The 11873-nt window shown below is 46.5% G+C and overlaps 1 long non-coding RNA gene across 1 annotated transcript; it reads left to right on the top strand.

The window, feature by feature from the left end:
* The first annotated feature begins 1474 nt into the window (after positions 1-1474).
* Positions 1475-4822, top strand: LOC113268579 (uncharacterized). The gene is made up of 2 exons (XR_008956788.1): positions 1475-1604; positions 4544-4822. It is a non-coding gene; the product is annotated as an uncharacterized LOC113268579 (long non-coding RNA).
* Positions 4823-11873: the final 7051 nt, after the last annotated feature.

Genomic DNA, 11873 nt, shown 5'->3' with positions numbered 1-11873 from the left:
AGACCATGAAAAGTAGCAATAACTGTGATGGGCGAGATCATCAGACACCCATTCATGGTTTTTTGTTTTGTTTGGTTTTTTTCCCATTTTAAAGTCTTTCACAATTCTTCCCTACGTTTTAAGAAATATTTTATTTATTTATTTGAGAGAGAGATCATGAACATGGGGAGGGGCAGAGGGAGAGAGAGAAGCAGAGTCCCCAGTGAGCAGGGAGCCGGATGCGGGGCTTTACCCCAGGACCCTGGGATCATGACCTGAGCCGAAGGCAGATGCTTAACTCACTGAGCCACCCGGCCACCCCTACATTTTTTTTTTTTTTTTTGTAAGTAGGCTCCACACGCCCAGTGCAAGGCTTGAACTCAGGACCCTGAGACAAAGACCTGAGCTGAGATCAAGAGTCAGATGCTTAACAACTTGAGCCACCAAGGCAGCCCTCCCTATGTCCTTGAAGTAGGTACTGTGATCCCTGTTTTAGAGAGAGAGAACTCAAGACAGAGATTGAGCTCAAGGTCACACAGCTAGTTAGAGATTAAAACTAGTGTGAGGTGTATCCATGATTTGATTTGTTTTTTTAAAGATTTTATTTATTTATTTGACAGACAGAGAGACAGCCAATGAGAGAAGGAACACAAGCAGGGGGAGTGGGAGAGGAAGAAGCAGGCTCCCAGCAGAGGAGCCCAATGCTGGCTCGATCCCAGGACTCTGGGATCACGCCCTGAGCCGAAGGCAGATGCTTAACGACTGAGCCACCCAGGCGCTCCCCATGATTTGATTTTTAAAAATTTTTAATTTTAATTTAATTTATTATTATATTATTATAATATTAATTATTAATTTATTAATTTTATTTAATTTTATTATTTATTTAATTTTATTTTAAAGCGACCTCTACCCACAACGTGGGGCTCGAACTCACGACCCTAAGATCAAGAGTCATGTGTTCTACCGACTGAGCCAGCCAGGTGCCCCTCCATGATGTGATTTTAATCAGGTATGGTGAGATGTCAGACATGGAGACAACTGCCTTCGAAAGAAGGATTTATAACTTGAAATTCCCAAGGAACAGGGGCACCCCATGCTGTGCAGAGCCATGTGGGAAAGCACCAGCACAAGTCAGACAGAAATAAAAAAGCACCAGCAAAAGCCTTGATTGCAATTTTCAGGGGAAAGAATGAGTTTCAGATTGGCTAGTATGAATAATGGCAGCAGGCTCTAGCCCATGGGGTGACCCCTGGTTGTCTGATTACCTGGCCTCTGTGTGTGTGTGTGTGTGTGAGATTAGGGCAGGGGGACTATTGACTTGCTGCGGGAGGGTTGCATAAAGGAGGGGTTGGGGGTGTGGGCTTTGAATTGACCGGTTTGTATTGGAGAGGCATGCTGGAAGGCTAGTTGTTTACTGCCTCTAAGAATTAGCGAGACCTGGGAGGGGCAATCGCTCCAGGATTTGCAAGGCCGTAAGACGTGAAAGCATCGTAAAATACAGAAAGCGAAAATATGATTGATACACGAGCCTAACTCTGAACTCCAGCAGATCGACTGCTGTGTGTGTCGTGTCCCGTACACCCTGCCTGCTTTCACAGAGTTGTCGTGAGGACTCACGTTGGGTATGTAATACACATGTAATGCTTAGCACATTGCCTGGCACTTGGTAAGTTCTTTATAAATCACCGAGACTATTATGCAAAAGCCAAGAAGTAGGAGAGAGAACAAGGCATATTTGGACAACTAGGCAATGTAGCCTGGCTTCACTAAGGAATGCTGGGGAGTGTGGGGGGTGGGAGAGGCCAGGTCCTGGAGGCCTTGTTAAGGAGGGTGGAATTTACCCCGAAGGCAAAGAAGAACAACCAAAGAGTTTTAAACAAGGCTCAGCCTTTCGGAGGGCCCCTCTCCGCCTGTGGCGTGGAGAATGGATTTACCCCAGGACAGCACTGGAAGCGGTGTGACCACCGGAGCGGAGTGTCGTCTCCCCAGCAACCATTCAGCACTCCCAGTTTCCTTAGGGCCTCTGCCTCTCTCCTTCTTTCCGGCCCTGTGTCCGAGAGGGGGGTGGGGCTCTAACCCCCACACCTCCAGGGAGCACTTGAGCAACCCAGCGCAAAGCCCATCAACTCAGCCCACTTGCTGGGTCACTGTGATCGGGTCAATGACAGGTCCAAAAACAGGGACTGTCAGAACTTTGGCTCAGACCCCTAGAAAACGTGCTTTTGTGTGCAGAACTTGAACCTGAGAGGATAGGAGAGGGGGAGCTCCTGCAACCGCCCTGCCCCTAAAAGGAGAGAGCCCTGGGGGCGCACCTGGCTGACTCAGTGGGTGGAGCGTGCGGGGACTCTTGATCCTGGCGTGTGATTTTGAGTCCCACGTTGCGTGTAGAGGTTCCTTAAAAATAAAATCTTAAAAAAAAAAAAAAAAAGGAAAGGAAAGAAAGAGGGGGGAAAAAAGGAGAGAGCCTGGAGCTGCCGGAGGCATGACCTAGAACAGAAGTAAGCCAACCCCGTGGGAAACAGAAAATGAGTTCCAATGGCAACATCTGAGCCCTGAATCCAGCCTTGCCTGAAGCCATTTACCTCATAAAGTCAACTTTTGGCCAAATCAATTTGAATTTGGTTGCTGGCTGACATGATGGAGATGAAATGAAAGGAAATGGCTCACTGCAACGCATTCCTGATGCTGACTAGGTCCTCAAGGGAGAGAGCAGCACAATCCTACCGCGGTGACTGAATGTTTGTGTCCTCGTCAAATTAATAGATGGCGATCTAATCCCCGATGGGACAGGACTTGGAGGTGGGATCTCTGGGAGGCGGTGAGGGCAGAGCTCTCCATGATGGGATTAGTGCCCTGATGACACATCTCAGGGAGCTCACTTGGCCCTCCCAGTGCAGGAGGGGGGCAAAAAGACAGGAGTATGTGAACTGGGAAGCAGGTTCTCACCAGACGCCCAGTTCCCAGCACCTTGATCTTAGACTCCCAGTCTCCCACCGTGAGAAATAAATTTCTGTTGTTTATGCACGCCCCCCCCCCCCAGTCTATGGTAGTTTATTCTAGCGGCTCGGACATATTAAGACACCTACTGATGGTTTTTATTAGTGAGAAAAAAAAAGTTTACCAACCAAAGCACCCTCATGCGTTATCGGAAAAAGCCGGTACAACCTCCGCAGAGAATAAAAGTTAGGCCCTCGGTATTAAAACGTTAACGATGGGGCGCCTGGGTGGCTCAGTCCGTCAGTTAAGTGTCTGCCTTCAGCTCAGGTCATGATCCCAGGGTCCTGGGATGGAGCCCCACGGGGCTCCCTGCTCATCGGGGAGCCTGCTTCTCCCTCCCCCACCCCCTGCTCATGCTCTCTCTCTCTCTCAAATAAATAAATAGAATCTTTAAAAAAAAACTTTAACGGGTATACCTTTTGACCCAGCAATTCAACATTTAGAGATAAATTCTACATACTTCCACAAGCAAGCCAACACAGAAAGATGCAAATAAAGCGTTATTAGAGCAAACATTCGAGATAACCCAAGTACCCATCAAAATGTAGTGGAAAAATAAATGATGGAATTTCGATAAAATCAGAACTATCACATGCTGGCAACTCAGACAGTATGCATAGCCCTGTGCACAATGAAATATGATGCAAGCCTTTAAAAGGGCATATGAAGACAATGGTGAGTTGTCCATGACCTATCAGAGAAAAAAGTCACAAACAATGTATGTGGGATAATCCACTGGGGTCTAAGAACTTTATGTTTTAGTATGTGTTAGAGTACCCAGCACCCTGTCAATCTGGCCATCTCTAGAGAGTCACATCGTGGGGAAATTGACGTACCCTGTGTTATATATTCCTATAATGTTTTATTTTTCTAAGACATTTCTCACTTCCGGGGCGCCTGGGTGGCTCAGTCGTTAAGCATCTGCCTTCAGCTCAGGGCGCGATCCTGGAGTTCTGGGATCGAGCCCCACATCAGCCTCCTCCGCTGAAAGCCTGCTTCTTCCTCTCCCACTCCCCCTGCTTGTGTTCCCTCTCTCGCTGGCTGTCTCTATCTCTGTCGAATAAATAAATAAAATCTTAAAAAAGAAAAAGTCATTTCTCACTTCCATAAGAAAAAAAAATGATGAAGGTGAAATATTTTTGAAAAGTCCAGATATGTGTCCACCTCTGTTCTTATAACATTAAAAAGATACAGTCCACATGTGTCTACTTCTATTCTTCTAGCATTAAAAATGAAAAATAGCTCAGAATGCTCTAAAAACAATGATGTCATTGAAGTAGATTAAGAGGAGGCTGGACAAATAGTTCAGCGAATGTATTTAGGGTCCTTCTCTCCAGGTTCTGCGCAAATGCTAGTTACGTCCTACAGCTCTGAGGAGAGCATGAGAATCAAGCCCTTTGGCATTGACAGAGCTCCAGAATTACCAGATCAAAAGCAAGAAGTCTGTTTGTGTGTTGACAAGCATCCAAATGTTTGGAAACAGGGGGAAAATGGACTGACCTTGCCCCTTCTTCATCCTGTTGTTTTGGCTTTGAGCAGGAAGTGCTTTTGTGTCCCATTTCAGGGCCTGACGTCTGACCGAGAGATACGGCTCCTACTAGCAGGAGAGCAGTCCGAGGGAATGAACGGACGGTGAGTTGGGAGGAAAGAGTGAATAAAAAGGGAACCATCTCTTGGCGGTAAGTAACGGAAAACGCAGCTCGAGCTGGCTTAGGCACCATGGATCGGCAAGTCCACTGACTTCAGATACGGCTGGATCCAGGGTGTTAATGGTGTCAGGACCAATCTCTCTCTCTTTGTGTGAAACTTTACAGACAAAGGAAAAAAAAAAAACTTTATATAAGAAGGCTCTTCCCTAGCAGTGGCAGTGGCACCAGCAATCCCAGGCTTACATCTTGTTCTCTCGTAAAACCGGCAGAAGGGATCCCTGGGGGGCTCAGCTGGTTAAGCGTCTGCCTTTGGCTCCAGTCATGATCCCAGGGTCCTGGGATCTAGTCCCACAGTGGGCTCCCTGCTCAGCGAGAAGCCTGCTTCTTCCTCTGCCTGACGCTCCCCCTGCTTGTGCCCTCTTTCTCTCTGACAAATAAATAAAATCTAAAAAAACAAAAAAAACCACACCCCAAAATTGGCAGAAAAAAGATGCTCTATTTCTCCAGCAGTCCCATTGACTTAAATTGGTCCTGATTCTCTTTTGTCTCAATGGGGTCACATGGCCATTCTCAAAGCAGTCACTGCAGTGGGGGGATAAAACAGACTGACTAGTGTGGACTTGTCTGCGTGCCCCTTCTTGGAGCTCTTGAGAGTTAGGCTAACCAAGTCATTTGAACTGAGGGAGTCGGGGATGAAGGGTGGTGACTCCCAAGGAAAATCAGAAGAAAGAGAGTTTCAGAAAAACAGACATAAAATACAGAAGCAGCCAAGTGTCTGGATGGGCCTTCAGCTCGGTTTCAAATGCTATGAAGAAAAATAAAGCAGGGTCATAGGGACGAGAAACAGAAAATTGTTTTGACCCTGCTGTAGGACTCATCCCCCTTTCCCTGCTCTTGAGGCTTTGGGGGTTTAAAAAGGTCAAGGCCTTCAGCTTTTAGTTTTATAGTCTGGAAATTCCCCCAGTGTGAAGTGAGGGAAGTCAAGATCAACATTCCGAGGGTGGGGAAAAGAGGGTCATTTTCACACTCTCGGGGGCTTCAGGGCCCAGAGCTTCCCAGGGTTTGAGGGAAGCAGTGGCCCTTCCTGGGCCACGATTCTTCCATTTAACATCTATTCATCGAGTGCTGCTGTGTTCCAGGCCGAGCTCACGGTGACACGGTGGCCCTTGTGGAATTTACTCTCCGAGATGACACACGGACCACAAACGAATGAACAGTCGCGTATAACGTATCCGCTGGTGAGAGATGTTAGGACAAGAGAGGACAGGGTGAGGGAGATAAAGGTCACAGGGTAGTCGAGGACACCCTCCCTGCTGAGAAGACCTTTGAACAAGGACTGAGGGACTCGTGGGATGAAGGCCTGCTGCTATCTGAGGGAACAGAATTCTAGGCAGAAGGAAGGGCAAGATCAAAGGCCTTGAGGCAAGACAATGCTTGCACAATTGGAGGGATGGCCAGGAGGCCGGTGTGGCTGGAACAGAGGGAGTGCGGGGAAGAATGGTAGGAGGTAAGATCAGAGAGCCTGTGCGGTATAGGGACAGATCTCGCCCTGGTCGGCCATGGTGACAGTTTTGGCTTTGACAGAGTTGCATAGGAAGCCACTAGACAGCATGAACAGAGATATGATATAACCTGACTTGGAGTTTACGGTGAAATAAACAGTAGAAGGAATATTCTGAAAGCTGTGTGGAGAACAGACTGCAGTAAGCAAGGCTGGAAGGAGGGAGAAGGATAAGATAGCAGCTGTTGCAATGATGCAGGGGAGAGATGACAATGACATTGGCCGGGCTAGGGTTGCAGCCAGGAGAGAAGATTCTGGGCATGAGGCATGACAATGAATGAATGAGACAGCCGTGTCTACCTTGATGGGTCCTAAGACAATGATTGTGCTGTTCGTATTTATGAAGACTTTTGTAGACTTTGAGGCGATCAGCATCCAGCTCCCCCTTCCTCCTATTAGGACCCGAAGCCCCCTGTCTAGGAACCCACTTGGAGTCTTATAGGAGGGCTATGCCTGGCACCCTTGCCCACCCTTGTATATGAGGCCAAGAGAGCCCAATCCTTCCACCCTCTGTCCCACAGCATAGCGATGGGTCCAGGACTCAAGCTCGGTCAATGGACTAAGGATACAGAGAATGGAAAAAGGGGTTGGAAACTGCAGACCCATCACAGAGGCAGCATGCGAACCTGACCTGTCCTATAGCATGACCTTAGCTGTGGTTTCTGCCACCCAGCCTCCCCCCAGGCAAGGCCACCCGTGCACTATACAACTTTGGGGGGCGTTGGTTCATTCTATCCTATGTTAGTCTGTGGCAGGGATCAGCAAACATCTGGGGTAGATATTTCAGGCTTTGCAGGTCTTATGATCCCTATGGAAACTAGACAACATGTAACCTTAAGAGTATTCTAGGGCCAGTTACTGTTCTCTGCAGTTCTGATAGAAGAAACGAGCGATGTGGTAAGAAAGAGGTAGTTCAGATAACACTTTATTTGCAAACGCATGTGGCAGGCAACAATCGGCCAGCAGGCTGGGGGCCCCAGGAATGGTACCAACATGCCCGCTGGGCTTCTGGAGCTCCCTTTGTTGCTGCTGATTTCCCAAGCCAGCCCTGCAGCTTCCTCTGGATTCAGCGAACCCCCGTATCCTGTGTCGCAGTCACCTCAGGCTGCCATTACTAAGTATCATAGACTGGGTGACTTAAACAGTAGACATTTATTTCTCACAGTGCTGGAGGCTGGGAAGTCGAAGATCAAGGTGCTGGTAGGTGGGCTTCATTCTGAGGCCTCTCCTGTAGCGGGCTGGCATCTCCCCGTGGGCTCACATGACCTCTTCTTTGAGTACACTGTGGGTGGGAGGGAGCGCTAGGCGTCTGGTGTCTCCTCTTATAAGGGCACAAATCCCATCATGAGGGCCCCACCCTCCTGACTTCATCTAACCCTAATTACTCCCCAAGTGCCCCCTCTCCAAATACCGTCACATGGAGGGTGTGGCTTTCGGCATATGAAGTTTGGGGAAACACAAGCATTCGGTCCCTAACATCTTTCTAATGTATTTTGGTTTTGCCTAAGCGAGAGTGCAGTTCTGTGGCTTGCAACCAAGAACCCTAAATGACGCAGCACTTCCTCCACTTGATTTAATTCCACGAGGCCCTCCGCAAAAGGGATAGCTCAAAGTCCCTCACTCCCACTGCTGGAGAAACCACTGGAAGCAGATCACAATGAGCAGGACTCATTAGTGTCATCTTCATTCATGATACCTCTGCGTGTTTAAAAGTCTCCTCACTGCATAGTTTTAACTTCCTACCTCTTTCTTAGAAGGTGGCTGGTTTCTTCAATTAACTGCAATGAACAATCACTGCCCCCAGAACGAGTTGGTTCAGGAACCAGCCTTCCTCCCCACCTCCTCCTCCCATCAGCGGCTTGGCTGTGCGAGCAGCGTGCTTCCTGTTTACAAAGAGATATGAAATATATTAGTTAAAGAGTCCACCCCTCATGCTTTGCTACTTCCTTCTGCTTCGCAGGATGAATTTCACTTGGCCTTGGAATTTTATTTGTCTTTGGAAGTCGTGGACTTGATGATGTTTGGAGATTTACGATTATACAAGACCATCTCTGTAAAGTGCTCAGTCCACATGACTCATTTGTATTTTACATTTCTTGACCCCACCATGTTCCAAAGAGGATTTCCTAAACATATATTGTGCAAAAGATTAAAAAAAAAAAAAGTAAGCAATGAAGCTGGGCCAAGCAAATATTAGGGGAGGGAATAAATCAGATGAATTAAAAGACAAAATAAAACACGATGTTGCCTACACACATATCGCCTCAAATTCTGGGTAGAGGTTGCCTGCCTGGCTCAGTTGGTAAAGCATGTGACTCTTGACCTTGGGATCGTGAGTTCGAGCTCCACATTGGGTGTGGAGCCTACTTTAAAATAAATTTAAAAAAATAAAGTTCTGGGTAGAGGTTAGAGATGTATTACGAATCTTGTTCTGAGCTTCCTGGCCGTCACAGCAAGTAAGGAAATACTTCTGATGTGGTTTTCAGATTGAAAACAAACTAATTACCCAGACAACATGGCTGGTTCTTTTTTTTTTTTTTTTTTGAAGATTTATTGATTCATTACTGCTGATGTGGTTTCAAGATTGAAAACAAACTAATTAACCCAGACAACATAGCTGGTTCTTTTCGTTTTTTAAAAAGATGTATTTACTGGAGAGAGAGAGCACGAGCGGGGTGGGAGGGGCAGAGGGAGAGGGAGAGAGGTTCTCAAGCGGACTTTGCCCTGAGCGCGGAGCCCACGCAGGGCTCCATCTCACCACCCTGAGCTCACGACCTGAGCCAAAACCAAGAGTCGGACGCCGAATCGACTGTACCACCCCCGTGCCCCAGCATGGCTCGTTCTAATTCTTTATACAGTAAGGGGAGTTGAATAGCTGCTTTTTTTTTTTTTTTAAAGACTCAGAAAACTGAAAGTTTTTAAGCCCAGGAAATGCTGTATATTTTTGATGTCTTCCAGAAAACCCAAGAAGCAAAAATTTCACTTTTCAAATCTGATAAATTAGAGCTGGCTGCTTTCACTGCAAAATAATCATTTTTCCCCCAAACGGTCCCTTTAAGACACTTAAAAGATACTTAGTATTTAAAACTTAAATAGCAGTAACATGACATGTTTAAGTATTTGCTTACAGATAGATTTCTATAGGGTCTGGTGGGACCTGAAAAGCCTTCCAGTTCATCCTTCCAGTCCAATATGGAAAGATCATTAACATTTTTTCAAATTGTAGTAGAAATCACATAGCATTAAATTTATCATCTTGATCGTTCTAAGTCTAGAGTTTAGTAGTGTTAGTATATTCACATTTGTTGTGCAACAGATCTCTAGAACCTTTTCATCTTACAAAACTGAAACTCTATACCCATTAAAAACTTCCCACTTCCTCTCCCCCTCCCCAGCTCCAGGCAACCACCATTCTACTTTCTATTTCTACGAGTTTGACTACCCTAGGTGCGTCGTGTAAGTTAGAATCATACGGTATTTGTCTTAGTGTGACTGACTTATTTCACTGAACATCATATCCACCCCCGTTGTAGCACTGACCGGATTCCCTTTTTAAGGCTGAATAATATTCCATTGTATACATTACCACGTTTTCTGCGTTCATTCATTTGTCTTGGACATTTGGGTTGCTTCCACAACCCAAATTGTCAATAATGCTGGACTAAACACAGGTGTGCAAACATCTCTTTGAGATCCTGCTTTCAGTTCTTTGGGGTGTATACCTAGAAACGGAACTGCTGGGTCAAATGATAATTCTAGGGGTGCTGGGTTACACGTCTGCCTTCGGCTCAAGTCCTGATCCCCCGCATCCTGGGATCGAGCCCCCGTGGTGGGCTCCCTGCTCAAGAGAGAGTTTGCTTCTTCCTCTGCCTCTGCCCCTCCCCCTGCTTGTGCATTCACACTATTTTTAATGCCTTGAGGAAACTGCACACTGTTTTCCGTAGCGGCTGCACCATTCAAAACTCCCACCAACAGTGTACAAGAATTCCAGTGACTCCACATCCTTGCCAACCCTTGCTGTTTGCCGTAAGACCATCAGGTTTTCAGGAACAAGGGAACAGAGACTAACACACCCAAGATTTTGTATGTGATGGATGGCAGAGTGCCTCAGCACATCGGCATTCCAAGGACCCTTCCGAGGTATCCTTCAGTTGTTCAAAGGAAACATTTCCAGGGGCCCCCGGCTGGCTCGGTCAGTAGAGTGTGCGGCTCTTGATCTCAGGGTCATGAGTTCGAGTCCCACGGTGGGCGTGGGGATTGCTTAAAAATAAGATCTTTAAAAAATAATAAAGATTTTTAGCAAAATAATACATTCATGGAATAAAAAGTGAATGGGATAAAATTCACAGATTGGGAAGGAAGAGATAAAACTCACTTTGTTCCCGGATGGCACGATTGTGTATGTAGAAAATCCCAAAGCATCGACAAAAGCCTTGAGGACTAAAAAGCAATTACAGCAAGGTTATAGGACACAAGTTAATACATACACACCAATCGCCTTCCTAGACATCAGCAACGAATAATTGGAATTTGAAATTTAAAATAGCACCATTTACATTACCACCCCCCAAAATCAAATGCTTGGGCATAAAATCTAACAAAATATACGTGAAATCTACTGAGGAAGACAACAAAACTCTGATGAAGGAAATCAAAGAACAACCAAAGAAATAGATATTCTTTGTTCGTGAATAAGAACGCTCCATATTGTTAAGATTTATCGGTTATTCCCAACTCGGTCTGTAGATTCAGTTCAGTCAAAATGCAAGCAAGTTACTTTGTGGATAGCGGCAAACTGAGTTTATATGGAGAAGCAAAAGAATCTGGGACTCGCCAACACAACATTAAAGAAGAACAAAATCGGAGGATTGACATTGCCCAGCTGCAAGACCTACTATGAAGATACAGTAATCAAGACAGTGTGGGAGGTCCCCGGGTGGCTCCGTCGGTTAAGCGTCTGCCTTCAGCTCAGGTCATGATCCCGGGGTCCTGGGATCGAGCCTCGGGGAGCTGCTTCTCCCTCTTCCTCTACCCCTCCCCGCTGTTCGTTCTCACAAATGAATAAATAAACTCCTTCTTAAAAATCGAGGAAATTGTGTGAGGTAAGGGGAGAGGGAGTGTATGGAAAAACTTTCTCTACTTCTGCTCCATTTGGCTGTTCACCTAAAACTGCTCTAAATAATAGAGTCTGTTAATTTTTACAAAGCGAATGGTCTTGGGGCACCTGGGTAGCACAGCGGTTAAGCGTCTGCCTTCGGCTCAGGACGTGATCCCGGCGTTCTGGGATCGAGCCCCACATCAGGCTCCTCCGCTGGGAGCCTGCTTCTTCCTCTCCCACTCCCCCTGCTTGTGTTCCCTCTCTCGCTGGCTGTCTCTATCTCTGTCAAATAAATAAATAAAATCTTAAAAAAAAAAAAAAAAGGGAATGGTCTTGCAGCAGACAGTGCTATGTGTCTTCCCGGGAAGATCACATTTCCCTGTTCTCTGAGAGTTTGTTGGGCCCCCTGTGTCTGAGTTCTGGGCGGTAGAATGGAAGCAATGCAGGCCATTTCCAGGCGTGGCCCTTCAAAATGTCCCTCTAGCTTTTTCTTCTTTTTGCAGTGAACTTGCTCCGAATGATGGGGCTACAAGACCAAAGAGGGCGAGCCAACCCACACTAGATTCTGGAAGAATGAGAAAAACAC

The sequence above is a fragment of the Ursus arctos genome, unplaced genomic scaffold (assembly GCF_023065955.2).
Source record: "Ursus arctos isolate Adak ecotype North America unplaced genomic scaffold, UrsArc2.0 scaffold_32, whole genome shotgun sequence".
Lineage (NCBI taxonomy): Eukaryota > Metazoa > Chordata > Mammalia > Carnivora > Ursidae > Ursus > Ursus arctos.
Note: the sequence above shows the minus strand (reverse complement) of the source record. Positions and strands in the feature narration are given on the sequence as shown.